General features: G+C 44.3%; 1 pseudogene; it reads right to left on the bottom strand.

Moving 5' to 3' along the window:
- LOC112073416 (copine-5-like) overlaps positions 1–17,081 on the bottom strand; it is a 68,120-nt pseudogene that overhangs the window by 27,879 nt on the left and 23,160 nt on the right.

Raw genomic sequence — 17,081 nt, 5'->3', positions numbered from 1 at the left:
ATACACCATCAATTCAAATATACTCATCTATTCATCAATATCCCCATCATCATCATTTCATCATCACTCTATCAATATCACACATCATCATATCACCATCATCATCATCATCATCATCATCATCATCATCATCATCAATATCTCATATTTCATATCACCATATCATCATCAATCAGTAACACCATCATCACCATCATCATCAATCGTCTTCATATCATATCCCATCATCATCATCAATCAGTAAACAACATCATCATCATCATCCCTCATCATCATATCACCATCATCATCATACCATCATCATCATTTCATATCACCATCATCATCATCATCATCAATATCAACCATCATCAATATCCCCATCATCAATCATATAACCATCATCATCATCAGTAACACATCATCATCATCATCATCATATCACCATCATCAACTCATCATATCATCACCATTAAAACCATCATCACCATTAACACCATCATCATCATCAACACCATCATCATCTCATCATCATCACAATCATCACCACACAACAATCATCAGTAGTAGTATTTATTTCTGGTTAATAATCATGAATTCCTTTCGCATACAGTATGTCTATCAGCAATCTGCAAACAGCATCACACGTGCTTAATAAAACACTAAGCCATATTTCAATCATGAGAAATGGAAAGGATGACAATCAAGGAACTTGAAAAGAAGGAAGGAAAGTGAATATGGAGGAAAAACAACTTCTCCTTCATGTCCTCATCCATTCCCTAAGAGGCTTTTAAGTATTTACCTCCATTCAGAAATCCACAGCCTCATGTTTTAATGTCCCTAGTCCTAGTTATTCATACTGCAGGAAGCATCTCTTTCTAGTCCCTTCATATCATACTGTGAAGATCCCGACCCTAGTCCTAGTCAGTCCATTGCGGAAGCATCTCTCTCTAGTCCTAGTTCATTCAATGCCTAGGATAGCATCTCTTCCTAGTCCTCAGTCATATCATACTGCAGGAAAGCATCTCTTCCTAGTCCCAGTCATATCATACTGCAGGATAGCATCTCTTCCTAGTCCCTAGTCATATCATACTGCAGGATAGCATCTCTTCCTAGTCCCTAGTCATATCATACTGCAGGAAGCTCTCTTCCTAGTCCCTAGTCATATCATATTGCAGGAAGCATCTTTTCCTAGTCCCTAGTACATATCATACTGCAGGAAGCATCTCTTCCTAGTCCCTAGTCATATCATACTGGCAGGAAGCACCTTTCCTAGTCCCTAGTCATATCATACTGCAGATAGCATCTCTTCCTAGTCCCTAGTCAATATCATACTGCAGGAAGCATCTCTTCATAGTCCCTAGTCATATCATACTGCAGGAAGCACTCTCATAGTCCCTAGTCATATCATACTGCAGGAAAGCATCTCTTCATAGTCCTAGTCATATCATACTGCAGATAGCATCTCTTCATAGTCCTGTCTATCACTGCAGGACTCTTCCTAGTCCTAGTCAATCTAACTGCAGATAGCATCTCTTCATAGTCCAGTCATATTATGGATAGCATTTTCTAGTCTCTACTAGTCATATCCATATGCAGGACTTTCTACTGATATCATCTGCAGATCTATTCCTATCCCTATGTCATATCATAACTCAGGAAGCATCTCTTCCTAGTCCCTAGTCATATCATACTGCAGATAGCCATCCTTCTTCATAGCTCTCTTCAGTCCCTATCATATCTCGCAGGAAGCATCTCTTCCTAGTCCAGTCATATCATACTGCAGGAAGCATCTCTTCATAGTCCCTAGTCATATCATACTGCAGGAAGCATCTCTTTCATAGTCCCTAGTCATATCATACTGCAGGAACGCATCTCTTCATAGTCCCTAGTCATATCATACTGCAGGAATGCATCTCTTCTAATCCTCGTCGTATATATACTGCAGATAGCATCTCTTCAAGTCTAGCAATCATACTGCAGGAGCATCTTTCATAGTCCCATAGTCATATCATACTGCAGGAAGCATCTTTTCATAGTCCCTAGTCATATCATACTGCAGGAAGCATCTCTTCCTAGTCCTTAGTCATCATACACTGCAGGAGCATCTCTTCCTAGTCCCTAGTCATACAATACTGTAGGAAGCATTCTTCATAGTCCCTAGTCATTTATATTGCAGATAGCATCTCTTTCTAGTCCCTGGTCTATCCTACTGCAGGAAGCATCTGACCATAGCATGTTACTCTGGATTGAGTTAGTTATGAGCTCTGGTTTCCAATCTACAGGCAGACATGGGTATGCAGATAGCATCTCTTTCTAGTCCCTGGTCCTATCCTACTGCAGGAAGCATCTGACCATAGCTTGTTACTCTGGATTGAGTTAGTTAGAGCTCTGGTTTCCCAACTAACAGACAGACAGGGGGAACTGTGGCAATGCTTTCCCATGATAATGCCTTCCCATGATAATCCTTTACCATGATAATCCTTTCCCATGGAACTCACAGTTTACTGTATTCCCATTGGTTAACTCAGAAGTGGATAACGTTCACAGAAAATAATTGTAGAATTACATGGGTTGAATTCACTAGGGCCTCCCAGCCCATCAATACAGTTTATCCTCTAGCCAAGCTGGACTTGTCATTTCATACACAACTCCTTCCTCAGATTGGTTATATTCTCTGACTGTCGATGGTTGTATTTTTCATTCCTCACCCATTTCATTTCGGCAATTTATTGTTTTCATCTTCAAATATAAGTGTCTCGCTTCCTAAAAATGGTTTCCTATCAGTGTGAGATTATAGAAATTCAGATGGATGCTTTCAACTGTATGCCAACATCGTTTACTGTTGTTTATTATTTATCTATTTTATTACTGTTATACCAATTCCCTGGACGCTACGAACCACAGCAATGTCATACACTTTAATAGAACTGAAATGCTGGTGCTATTTGTGTCAGTTTGTAGGCTACAAACAGAGCCTTCGGAAAGTATTCAGACCCCTTAACTATTTCCACATTGTTACGTTACAACCTTATTCTAAAATTGATTGAATAGTTTTTTTCCCCACACCCACATCAACCCCTATACACAATACCCCATAATGATAGTTTTAACAACTGAAATATCACATTTACGTAAGTATTCAGACCCTTTACTCAGTACTTTGTTGAAGCAGCTTTGGCAGCAATTACAGCCTCGAGTCGTCTTGGGTATGACGCTACAAGCTTTGCACCACCTGTATTTGGGGAGCATCTCCCATTCTTCTCTGCAGATCCTCTCAAGCTCTGTCAGGTTGGATGGGGAGTGTCGCTGCACAGCTACTTTCAGGTCTATCCAGAGATGTTCAATAGGGTTCAAGTCCGGGCTCTGGTTGAGCCACTCAAGAACATTCAGAGACTTGTCCCGMAGTCACTCCTGGTTTGTCTTGGATGTGTGCTTAGGGTCATTGTCCTGTTGGAAGGTGAACCTTCGCCCCAGTCTGAGTTCCTGAGCGCTCTGGAGCAGGTTTTCATCAAGGATCTCTCTAGACTTTGCTCCGTTCATCTTTCCCTTGATCCTGACTAGTCTACCAGTTCCTGCCGCTGAAAAACATCCCCACAGCACGATGCTGCCACCACATGATAGGGATGGTGCAGGTTTCCTCCAGACGTGACGCTTGGAATTAAGGCCAAGAGTTCAATCTTGGTTTCATCAGACCAGAAAATCTTGTTTCTCATTGTCTGAGTCTTCAGGTGCCTTTTGAACTCCAAGCAGGCTGTCATGTGCCTTTTACTGAGGAGTGGCTTCCGTCTGGCCACTCTACCATAAAGGCCTGATTGGTGGAGTGCTGCAGAGATGGTTGTCTTTCTGGAAGGTTCTCCCATCTCCACAGAGGAACTCTGGAGCTCTGTCAGAGTGACCATGGGGTTATTGGTCCCCTCCCTGACCAAGCCCCTTCTTCCCGATTGCTCAGTTCGGCYGGGCGGCCAGCTCTAGGAAGAGTCTTGGTGGTTCCAAACTTCTAACATTTAAGAATGATGGAGGCCACTGTGTTCTTGGGGACCTTCAATGCTGCAGAAATGTTTTGGTACACTTCCCCAGATCTGTATCCTCGACCCAATCCTGTCTCGGAGCTCTACGGACAATTGCTTCGACCTCAATGCTTGGTTGATGCTCTGACATGCATCCTGTTTCCATTGATCATCCTTCAGATGTTTCTACAACTTGATTGGAGTCCACCTGTGGTAAATTCAATTGATTTGGCATAATTTTTGACTCAAACCTAGCTCATTCAACATAGTTTGACTTCCACTCCCTTCCACTGACATTTTAAAACCAGAACACAATTTAAAATATTACCCATGGAAAAAGTGCAATATCAAATTTCTCTYGCTTTATACAGGCTATATTTGGCTCAATCTATTAAACATGAACAAGGGACTTAAATACAATAGAAGAAGTCTTAAAGGATCTATTCCTACAGGCCGTCTCATTCAAGATTTAATTTAAAAAGAAACATTCAATAAAAGAGTAATGAAAATATGATACATMTTTTTTTCCCTTCATGACCTATTATATTCCACATATCACTTCAACATTAATGAAAACCCTGTTCAACTCTRAGATCTATCACAATGGCTCTGTGTCCCCGGAAAAGAGAAATCACCTCTTATCCCCTAAGAGCCCATTAATCATACCACATTGACCAAAGTCAATGTGCTTTCGTTTGCCTATTAGTGCGTGAGTGGTTGTGCGAGGATAAACACACAGGGGAGAAAGGAATCCAAAGAAAGCATGGTGGGATCAATATCTCRTAGTGTGGCATGGTGGGGAGTCCTTTCCTGGGGACACTCACTCATTCAAGTAATGAGAGGACACTGAACACAGGATACTGAACACAGGACACTGAKTGATAGCAGAGGCTTAGAAGACGGTGGTCAGCAGAGGTGGCCTGAATCACAAATCGACCCCCTACGCCCATAGCCCCTAGGCACCTGTGTACATCTAGATTCCATGGCCATGTCAATTCCTAGTTTCCATGAAACTGCTGGGTTAGGAGTCTGAAGTGGTATGTCATGTCATGGCATAGTGCGGGGGGTGWTTCCATACATATGAGATTGTACAGGCGTAACCAATGGGACACCTGCCTAATCCTCTCAGCTCTTCACAAGTCTCTAGAGGGTAGGGTGTAAGGGTTGAGTTGGAATTCAGTGGTGCAAAATAACCCGCCTTCCTGTCTGTGTGGGTGGACGGGTGGGTGAGTGGGACAGAGAGAGGCCATGAGAGGCATTGACAGATCTAGGACACGGTCGAACAGACACAGCAAACTGACACTGAAGCACAGGGACAACTACAGGGCTGAAACAACGATAGCTACAGGGCTGAAACCAGGTCAGCTACAGGGCTGAAACCAGGACAGATACAGGGCTAAAACCAGACCAACTACAGGTACAGGGATGACAAAAGGGCAGCTTACAGGGCTGAAACCAGGACGTTAAGGACTGGAACCAGACAGATACAGCGGCTAAAAAACCAGACCAACTACAGGATGAAACAAGTGCAGCTACAGGGCTGAAACCAGGACGTTACAGGAATGGAAACCAGGACAGATACAGGGCTAAAACAGACCAACTACAGGGATGAAACAAGTGCAGCTACAGGGCTGAAACAGGACAGTTACAGGCTGGAACCAGGACAGATACAGGGCTAAAACCAGACCAACTACAGGGATGAACCAGGGCAGCTACAGGGCTGAAAACCAGGACAGTTACAGGGCTAAAACAGACCAACTACAAGGATGAAACCAGGACAGTTACAGGACTGAAACCAGGACAGCTACAGGGCTAAACCAGGACAGTTATATGCTTGAACAGGACAGCACAGGGCTAAACCAGACCAACTACAGGATAAACCAGGACAGCTACAGGGCTGAGAACATGGACAGTTACAGGGCTAAAACATGGACAGCTACAGGGCTGAAACACAGGACAGTTAACAGGGCTGAAACCAGGACAGTTACAGGGCTGAAACCAGGACAGTTACAGGGCTGAAACCAGACAGTTACAGGGCTGAAACCAGGACAGTTTACAGGGCTGAAAACCAGGACAGTTACAGGGCTGAAACCAGGACAGTTACAGGGCTGACACCAGGACAGTTACAGGGCTGAAACCAGGACAGCTACAGGGCGTGAAACCAGGACAGTTACAGGCTGAAACCAGGACCAGTACAGGCTGAAACCAGGACAGTACAGGCTGAAACCAGGACAGTTACAGGGCTGAAACCAGGCAGTTACAGGCTGAACCAGACAGTTACAGGGCCTGAAACAGGACAGTTACAGGCTGAAACCAGGACAAGCTACAGGATGAAAACCAGGACAGCACAGGACTAAAATAGGAAGCTACAAGGCTGAAACTAGGACAGCTATAGGGCCAAAACCAGAAAGCTACAGGCTATTATGCAGAGCAATAACAGCAGGTAGACTGTAATAGAAAAAGACTGGTGGTAATAACAGCAGGTAGACTGGTGGGTAATAACAGCAGGTAGACTGGTGGTAAATAGCAGGTAGACTGGTGGTAATAAAGCAGGTAGACTGGTGGTAATAATAGCAGGTAGACTGCAGTGGTAATAACAGCAGGTAGACTGGTGGTAATACAGCAGGTAGACTGGTGGTAATTAACTGCAGGATAGACTGTAATAACAGGTAGACTGGTGGTTAATAACAGCAGGTAGACATGCTGTGGTAATAATAGCAGGTAGACTGGTGGTAATAATAGCAGGTAGACTGGTGGTAATAATAGCAGGTAGACTGGTGGTAATAATAGCAGGTAGACTGTGGTAATAACAGCAGGTAGACTGGTGGTAATAACAGCAGGTAGACTGGTGGTAATAATACAGGTAGACTGGTGTAATAAAGCAGGTAGACTGGTGGTAATAAAGCAGGTAGACTGTGGTAATAAAAGCAGGTAGACTGGTGGTAATAACAGCAGGTAGACTGGTGGGTAATAACAGCAGGTAGACTGGTATAATAGCAGTAGACTGGTGTAATAATAGCAGGTAGACTGGTGGTAAAAATAGCAGGTAGACTGCGTGGTAATAACAGCAGAGTAGGACTGGTGGTAATAAACAGCAGGTAGACTGGTGGTAATAATAGCAGGTAGACTGGTGGTAATAACAGCAGGTAGGACTGGTGGTAATAATAGCAGGTAGACTGGTGTAATAACAGCAGGTAGACTGGTGGTAATAACAGCAGGTAGACTGTGGTAAAACAGCAGGTAGACTGTAATAGCAGGTAGACTGGTGGTAATAATAGCAGGTAGACTGGTGGTAATAAATAGCAGGTAGACTGTGGTAAATAACAGCAGGTAGACTGGTGGTAATAACAGCAGAGTAGACTGGTGTAATAACAGCAGGTAGACTGGTGGTAATAACAGCAGGTAGACTGGTGGTAATAAACAGCAGGTAGACCGGTGGTAATAACAGCAGTAGACTGGTGGTAATAATAGCAGGTAGACCTGGTGTAATAACAGCAGGTAGACTTGGTGTAAATAATAAGCAGGTAGAACGTGGTGGTAATAAACAGCAGTAGACTGTGGTAATAACTAGCCAGTAGGACTGTAATAACAGGTAGACTGGTGGTAATAACAGCAGGTAGACTGTGAAAGAACAGCAGGTAGACTGGTGGTAATAACAGCAGGTAGACTGGTGGTAATAACATTGCAGGTAGACTGGTGGTAATAATAGCAGGTAGACTGTGGTAATAATAGCAGGTAGACTGGTGGTAATATAAGCAGGTAGACTGTGGTAATAACAGCAGGTAGACGGTGGTAATAACAGCAGGTAGACTGGTGGTAATAATAGCAGGTTAGACTGGTGGTAATAACAGCAGGTAGACTGGTGGTAATAACAAGCAGGTAGACTGTAATACAGGTAGACTGGTGGTAATTAACAGCAGGTAAGACTGGTGGTAATAAACAGCAGGTAGACTGGTGGTAATAAAGCAGGTAGACTGGTGGTAATAACAGCCAGGTAGAACTGTGGAACTAAATAGCAGGTAGACTGGTGGTAATAACAGCAGGTAGACTGGTGGTAATTAATGCAGGTAGACTGCGTGGTAATAATAGCAGGTAGACTGGTGGTAATAAAGCAGGTAACTATAATAGCAGGTAGACTGAGTGGTAATAAAGCAGTAGACTGGTGGTAATAACAGCAGGTACAACTGGTGGGGATAATAATAGCAGGTAGACTGGTGGTATAATAAAGCAGGTAGGACTGTGGTAATTAACAAGCAGGTAGACTGGTGGTAATAAAGCAGGTAGACTTAATAGCAGTGTAACTGGTAGGTAATAATAGCAGGTAGACTGGTGGTAAGAAACAGCAGGTAGACTGGTGGTAATAACAGCAGTAGACTGGTGGTAATAATAGCAGGTAGACTGGTTGGTAATAATAGCAGGTAGAACTGGTGTAATAACAGCAGGTAGACTGGTGGTAATAACAAGCAGGTAGACTGGTGTAATAACAGCAGGTAGACTGTAAATACAGGTTAGACTGGTGGTAATAAACAGCAGGTAGACTGTGGTAATAACAGCAGTAGACTGGTGGTAATAACAGCAGGTAGACTGGTGGTAATAACAGCAGGTAGACTGGTGGTAATAACAGCAGGTAGACGGTGGTAATAAAACAGCAGGTAGACTGTGGTAATAACAGCAGGTAGACTGTGGGGAATAACAGCAGGTAGACTGGTGGTAATAACAGCAGGTAGACTGGTGGTAATAACAGCAGGTAGACTGGTGGGAAATAACAGGTAGACTGGTGGTATAATAGCAGGTAGACTGGTGGTAATAAACAGCAGGTAGACTGGTAGGGTAATAATAGCAGGTAGACTATAATAGCAGGTAGACTGGGTGGTAATAATAAGCAGGTAGACTGGTGGTAATAACAGCAGGTAGGACTGACTAATGAGCAAGGTAGACTATAATAGCAGGTAGACTGATGGTAATAAACAGCAGGTAGACTGGTGTAATAACAGCAGGTAGACTGGTGTAATAAATAGCAGGTAGACTGTAATACAGGTAGACTGGTGGTAATAACAGCAGGTAGACTGTAATAGCAGGTAGACTGCGTGGTATAAATAACAGCAGGTAGACTGGTGCGTAATAACAGCAGGTAGACTGGTGGTAATAACAGCAGGTAGACTGGTAATACAGTAGGACCGGTGGTAATAACAGCAGGTAGACTGGTGGAATAAAGCAGGTAGACTGTAATAGCAGGTAGACTGGTGGTAATAATAGCAGGTAGACTGGTGGAATAACAGCAGTAGACTAATAGCAGGTAGACTGTTGTAATAACAGCAGGTAGACTGGTGGTAATAACAGCAGGTAGACTGGTGGTAATAATAGCAGGTAGACTGTAATAAGCAGGTAGACTGTGGTAATAACAGCAGGTAGACTGGTGGTAATAATAGCAGGTAGACTGGTGGGTAATAACAGCAGATGATAGGTACTGGTGGTAATAAAGCAGGTAGACTGGTCTGGTAATAACAGCAGGTAGACTGGTGTAATAATAGCAGGTAGACTCGTGGTAATAACAGCAGGTAGATTGTGGTAATAAAACAAGGTAGACGTGTAATAGCAGGTAGACTGGTGGTAATAACAGCAGGTAGACTGGTGTTAGCATAACAATAGCAGGTAGACTGGTGGTAATAACAGCAGGTAGACTGTAATACAAGGTAGACTGGTTAGTAATAACAGCAGGGTAGACTTGGTGGTAATAACAGCAGGTAGACTGTCGGTTAATAACAGCAGGTAGACTGGTGGTAATAACAGCAGGTTAGACTGTAATACAGGTAGACTGGTGGTAATAACAGCAGAGTAGACTGGTGGTAATAACTAGACTGGTGGTAATAATAGCAGGTAGACTGGTGGAAATAACAGCAGGTAGACTGGTGGTAATAACAGCAGGTAGACTGGTGGTAATAACAGCAGGTAGACTGGTGGTAATAACTGTCATAGTGAATCTCTGTTTGACAGACAGGCAGAGCAAGCATTACAGTGGKRTGCTTCCCAAATGGCACCCTATTCCCTATGTAGTGCACTACTTTTGACCAGGGCCCACAGGATGTAGTGCACTACTTTTGACYAGGGCCCATAGTGTGTAGTGCGCTATAAAGTGAATATGGTGTTGTCTGACAGGCAGATCTTAACAGTGTTGTCATGTAACCGTCAGAAACCTCAGAGGTCAAGTTGAAACGTGTCTACAGCCCCAACAGAACAGTAGGAGATACACTTTTGACCCGTGCACTATATAGGGATTAGGGTAGCCAGTTGAGACGCACCCAAAAATAAATACTGAAAACGGTAGTAGGCTTCATCTAGGGTCATATAAATGTGTCATTTYTTTTAACCTTTTATAATTCAATAACCCTGCCTGACTGTCAATTGGACCTGGTCACATGGTATRTCTTGATACGGCAAATCTCATCTTTGCTCACTAAAGTCTTCAATAGCTATTTCTAAAATCAAATGTAACATGAAGCGATAGGATTGATCAACTCTCAGATTAGGCTACAGTGGACATTGTCTTGACCTCAGCTCTTCAGCTGCAGGGTACCCCCTTTTTCAGACGCAACATCAAGATCAGAATAGAGACTTTAGAGGCTACTTTTAAAAGTGGTCATTGTTTCTGTATATTGAAATACTGTAATGTAAACTTCTGAACCAGCTCACCCTCCTTTAATGTAGTCGAGGAATGTGTGTTCTGACTCCACCGCGAACGACAGCATGGTCACCTGGGTAGAGAGAATATTCAAAGCAGTTACCAAACTGTTATATTCACCACTTAGGTAATCAACACAAAGTCACAAATGCAATGTATTCTCCAATTGAATCATAATTACTCACCACATCAGTAATCAAAACAATCACAATTTACCAATTTAAACACATTAACCGTTAGCCCCCTGCCTCCAGGCCCCCCCGGGTTAACCAACCCGCTTCCCAAGAGTGATTCATCTCGGTAGAATGAGTTGATTGACATCAGAGGGGCATATGTATTAAACATTGATCCATCTCAATCGCACACACACACGCGCGCGCGCACGCACGCACGCACGCACCACGCACGCACCGCACGCACGCACGCACGCACGCACGCACGCACGCGCACGCACGCACGCACGCACGCACGCAACGCACGCACGCACGCACGCACGCACGCCACGCACGCACGGCACGCACGCACGCACGCACGCACGCACGCACGCACCGCACGCACGCACGCACACGCACGCACGCACGCACGCACGCACGCACGCACGCACGCACGCACGGCACGCACGCACGCACGCACGCACAAACACCACACACACACACACACCACACACACACACACAACACACACACACCACACACACACACACACACACACACACACACAGATCAATCTCACTGAGGTGTGATGAGAGCGACATGATGGATGTCTCCTTCTCTGATTTTAATTATCTAGTCACCGTCATCGTATTGAAGCCCAGCATGACAAAGTGTGTGTGTGTGTGTGTGTGTGTGTGTGTGTGTGCGTGTGTGTGGCCCAGGCAATAATAACAATGCACTGACTTCCTCCTAAACATCAGTCACTGACTCGGCATGGCAGCCACTCAGTCACTGATAGGACAACAGACTGAACAGACAACAGACATACAACTGACTGATAGGACAACAGACTGACAAGACAAACAGTCTGATAACTGACTGATAGGACAACAGCATGATCACTGACTGATAGGACAACAGAATGAGAACTGATGATAACTGACTGATAAGACAACAATAATGATAACTGACTGATAACTGACTGATAGGACACCATACTGACAGGACAAACGTCTGATAACTGACTGATAGACAACAGAATGAGAACTGACTGATAACTGACTGAAAGACAACAATAATATAACTGACTGATAGGACAACAGATGATAAACTGACTGATAGGGCAACCAGAATGATAACTGACTGATAGGACAACAGAATGATAACTGACTGATAGGACACAAACAGAATGATAACTGACTGATAGGACAACAGAATGATAACTGACTGATTTAACTGACTCATTTATGAACACAACAACAAACAGACGGGGAAGAAATATACGGTTGCGCCAGGAAGGAAGTGATGTTCTATATTTAACCTGGAGTTTTTTGACAGACTCACCGTCCCAGAATTGATGTATCTCTTCTTCTTGATCTTCTTCTTGGCATTCACCACCTAGGATTCAACAACCAACAATACGAGCTTGATATCATAGATTTGTCAAAATAAAAAATGCGTCAAATGTCTTCATTCCCATGGGCCAGTTAAGCAATAAGGCCTGAATGGTGTGGTACAGTATATGTCCAATTATAGATTATTCCAGTCTTTCATTGGGCTCTACCATGGGTGATTTAGGCGTGTCATGTGTAACCACGCTCATAACTATGGAATACAATCCACCGTGGTTTGTTATCTCTGAACAGCACATGCAATATAAACGTTTTAGCACACGCAGGCAGGCAGGAGGCAGGCAGGCAGGCACGCACGCACGCACACACAGGGTATGCATGCAGTAACACATGTACACACACACACACATCTGTTGCTCTGGCAGTTAACCACAACAACAACTGTTCCCCGGACGCCGATGACACGTTTCGGTTTGAATAGATTCAGTTGTGCAACTGACTAGGTATCCCATTCCTCTCCACATTAATGCTAGCTGAGAGTGAAGAAGTCTATCATATTGATTAGAAGATCAAACCACACACACACACACACACCACACACACACACAACACACACACACACACACAACACACACACACACACACACACACACAACACACACACACCATCACACCACACACACACAACCACCCCCACAACAACACACACACACACACACACACACACACACACCACACACACACACACTAACACACCACACACCACCACACACACACACCACACACACACACACACAGGTATGCATGCAGTAACACATGTACACCACACAAACACACATGTCCACACAACACACGAAACACACGCATTTACACACACACATACACACACATACACACACATATGGTGCTGCAGTGGATAGCAGCCATTTTATGGGCTATTTTGTATTTTTACGATGATCTTAACTTTTTTGTACAGAATGTCTCCACCATCATTTTCATCCCCACGGTAACCGTACGTAAATATCCCAACCAGAGAAGCCATGGGTTAAGACAACATCCCCACATGAGCTAAAGGTTAGAGCTGCCGTTTTCAAGATTAGGATAACTAATTCGGACACTTATTAAGAAATCCCTCTAAGACCTCCGACGAGCCATCAAACAGGCAAGTTGAGTTGAAAGTCCGTGTTGCCAGCAACAGCCCCAAAACATCACTGCTCTAGAGGAGATCTGCATGGAGGAATGGGCCAAAATACCAGCAACAGTAGTGTGAAAACCTTGTGAAGACTTACAGAAAACGTTGTGACCTCTGTCATTGCCAACAAAGGGTATATAACAAAGTATGAGATAAACTTTTGTTATTGACCAAATACTTATTTTCCACCATAATTTGCAAATAAATTCATTAAAAATCCTACATATGTGATTTTCTGGAATTGTTTTTCTCATTTTGTCTGTCATAGTTGAAGTGTACCTATGATGAAAATTACAGGCCTCTCTCATCTTTTTAAGTGGGAGAACTTGCACAATTGGTGGCTGACTAAATACTTTTTTGCCCCACTTTACATACACTACCTGACCATGGGTATGTGGACACCTGCTCGTCGAACAATCTCATTCCAAAATCATGGACATTTAATATGGAGTTAGTCCCCACGTTGCTGATATGTATACAGAAATCCTAAAAAACATCCTTATAAAAGTTTATACCACAATAGAATGCCAAGAAAGATCTCAAAACCCAGGGCCTCCACGCTTCGTGAAACAGAGGGGATTCTTTCCAAAACCTAGCTCTGGGGAATCATTGGCTGCGAGAGATGCTTCCATGAAGCCACAAACCCCCCCAACACCAACCCACGCCACGGGTGCGGGGTGGTGGGATCTGGGAAACCCTGCCGCCCCACCCCCATCCGGGTCGGGGCCCCCCAAAGGTTCAGTAGAGCACATTACAAATTTTCTATATAAGTTGAACCAAGGATCAGAGGAGTTAAATGAGCGCAGGAAGCTTGTGGTAGTGCGCACGCCCCGCTCTCCGGTCGCTGGGGCCCCCTCCCCACCCACCTGACCCTACAATACTCGCACAACACTGATAATTGGCCAAAAATTAGGCCTTTTGCTATCGCAGTTTCAGCGTTTCCAAATTCATCCCAAAGGTGATCGATGGGGTTGAGGTCTTCCACAACAATCTCGACAAACCATTTCTGTATGGACGTTGCTATGTGCACCCGGGGATTGTCATTCTGAAACAGGAAAGGGCCTTCCCCAAACTGTTGCCACAAAGTTGGAAGCACAAAATCGACTACAATATCATTGTATGCTGTAGCGTTAAGATTTCMCTTGGAAAATTTCMMAGTGGATTTCCCAATGGAACTAAGGGGTCTAGCCCCGACCATGAAAAACAGSCCAAACCATTATTTCTCCTCCACCAAACTTTACAGTTGGCACTCTGCATTGGGGCAGGTAGAGTTCTCCTGGCATCCGCCAAACACCCAGATTCATCCGTCGGACTGAAGCGTGATTCATAACTCCAGAGAACGTGTTTCCACTGTTCCAGAGTCCAATGGCAGCAAACTGTACACCTCTCTAGCCAACGCTTGGAATTGCGCATRGTGATCTTAGGCTTGTGTGCGGCTGCCTGGCCATGGCAACCCATTTCATTAAGCTCCCGATGAACAGTTATTGTGTTGATGTTGCTTCCAGAGGCAGTCTGGAACTCAGTAGTGAGTGTTGCAACTGAGGACAGACAATTTTTACACGCTTCAGCACTTGATGGTCCCGTTCTGTGAGATTGTGTGGCCTACCACTTTGCGGCTGAGCCGGTGTTGCTCCGAGACGCTTCCACTTAACATAATGCACTAACAGTTGAAAGCACGCGGCAGCTCTACGCACGGCAGATATTTTTTACAAACTGACTCTTGGTCACTCGAGCTCTTCCAGTAAGGCCATTCTACTGGCCAATGTTTGTCTACTGGAGATTTGCACTAGCTGGTGTGGCTCATTTAATACACCCTGTCAGCAGATGGGATGTGGTTGAAATAGCAAATCCAATCATTTAAGTATGGTGTTCCACATACTTTTGTTTACAGTTCCTTTGAAAATGTATTCCAGACGCCTTGACTTTTTTTTCCCCACATTCTTGTGGAAAAAATAAAACAATTTCGATCACCTGATATATACACAATAACCCACATCATGAACAAAGCAAAACAGGTTTTTAGGACTTTTACCAAATGTAATTAACATTTAAACAGAAATACCTTATTAACATAAGTTTCAGACCTTTTGCTAAGAGACTGCGAAATTGAAGCTCAGGTGCAATCTTGTTTCCATTGATCATCCTTCAGATGTTTCTACAACTTGATTGGAGTCCACCTGTGGTAAATTCAATGGATTGGACCATGATTTGGAAATGCATGTCGGACCAAAAACAAGCCATGAGGTGAGGCAATTGTCCGTAGCGCTCCGAGACAGGATTGTGTCGAGGAAAAATGCACCGGGAAGGGTACCACAAACACTTCTGCAGCATTGAAGGTCCCCAAAGAGCACAGTGGCCTCCATCATTCTTAAACGGAAGACATTTGGACACCACCAGACTCTTCCTAGAGCTGGGTCGCCTGACCAAACTGAGCAATCAGGGGAAAAGGGGCCTTGTCAGGGAGGTCGAACCGACCCGATGGTCACTCTGACAGAGCTCTAGAGTTCGTTCAGATGGAGATGGGAAACCTTCCAGAAGGACAACCATCTCTGCTACACTCCACCAATTAGGACCTTTAATGGTAGAGTGGCAGACGGAAGCCACTCCTCAGAAAAGGCACATGACAGCCTCCTTGGAGTTGGCCAAAGGCACCTAAAGACTCTCAACCCCTGAGAAACAATATTTTCTGGTCTGATGAAACTGTTAGGTTCTAATTTTTTGTTCTTCTCCAACAGGACACTAGAGAAGCCAAAGTTTAATTACTTCCAAGGGTCGACACGCTGTACCTCAGACAAAGACATGTTTCCACCACCACAAGTATATATACTCCACTTTAGATACTCTTTCTTCTCTCTAATCTCTAATCCTTACATCTTTTATGGTTCGACAGGAAGACAAAGTGATAAACCGTTCTGTCTCCCTTAAGGTGACCTGACCTCAACCCCCTTGATGTCTAATCCAAAGCTCTCCACCCGTATCACCTATCGCRCTCYCGTRACTTCCTCCCATCCACCCAGCACATTCCTCAGCCAATCTGTCTTTTTACAGAGAACCATTAACTTCTGATGTAAAAACCAGCCTCTTACACTCCTTTATATACTATGCTTCTGCTTCTGATCTATCATGKCTCTAGTATATCAATGTTCAAAKTTTMCCCCGAATCCAACAAAACCAAGATTGAACTCTTTGGCCTGAATGCCAAGCGTCACATCTGGAAGAAACCTGGCGCCATCCCTAYGGTGAAGYATGGTGTGGGGATGTTTTAAAGAGGCAGGRACTGGGAGACTAGTCAGGATCAAGGGAAAGATGAATGGAGCAAAGTATAGAGAGACCCTTGATGAAAACCTGCTCCAGAGGGCTCAGGACCTCAGACTGTGGCGAAGGTTCACCTTCCAACGGAACAACGACTCTAAGCACACAGCCAAGACAATGCAGGAGTGGCTTCGGGACAAGTCTCYGRATGTCCTTGAGTGGCCCAGCCAGAGTCCAGACTTGGACCCGATCGAACATCTCTGGTGAGACCTGAAAATAGCTGTGCAGCAACTCTCCCCATCCAACCTGACAGAGCTTGAGAGGATCTGCAGAGAAGAATGGGAGAAACTCCCCAAATGTAGATATGCCAAGCCTGTAGCGTCATAACAAAGAAGACTCGAGGTTTAGGTAATGGGCTGTAGTCCAGGTCAGGGGTAATAGTAGTTGGCATGTAGTCCAGTGCAG

This window comes from Salvelinus sp. IW2-2015, unplaced genomic scaffold (assembly GCF_002910315.2).
Source record: "Salvelinus sp. IW2-2015 unplaced genomic scaffold, ASM291031v2 Un_scaffold2256, whole genome shotgun sequence".
NCBI lineage: Eukaryota > Metazoa > Chordata > Actinopteri > Salmoniformes > Salmonidae > Salvelinus > Salvelinus sp. IW2-2015.
The sequence above is the reverse complement of the archived record's forward strand: the minus strand, read 5'-3'. Positions and strand labels throughout refer to the sequence as shown.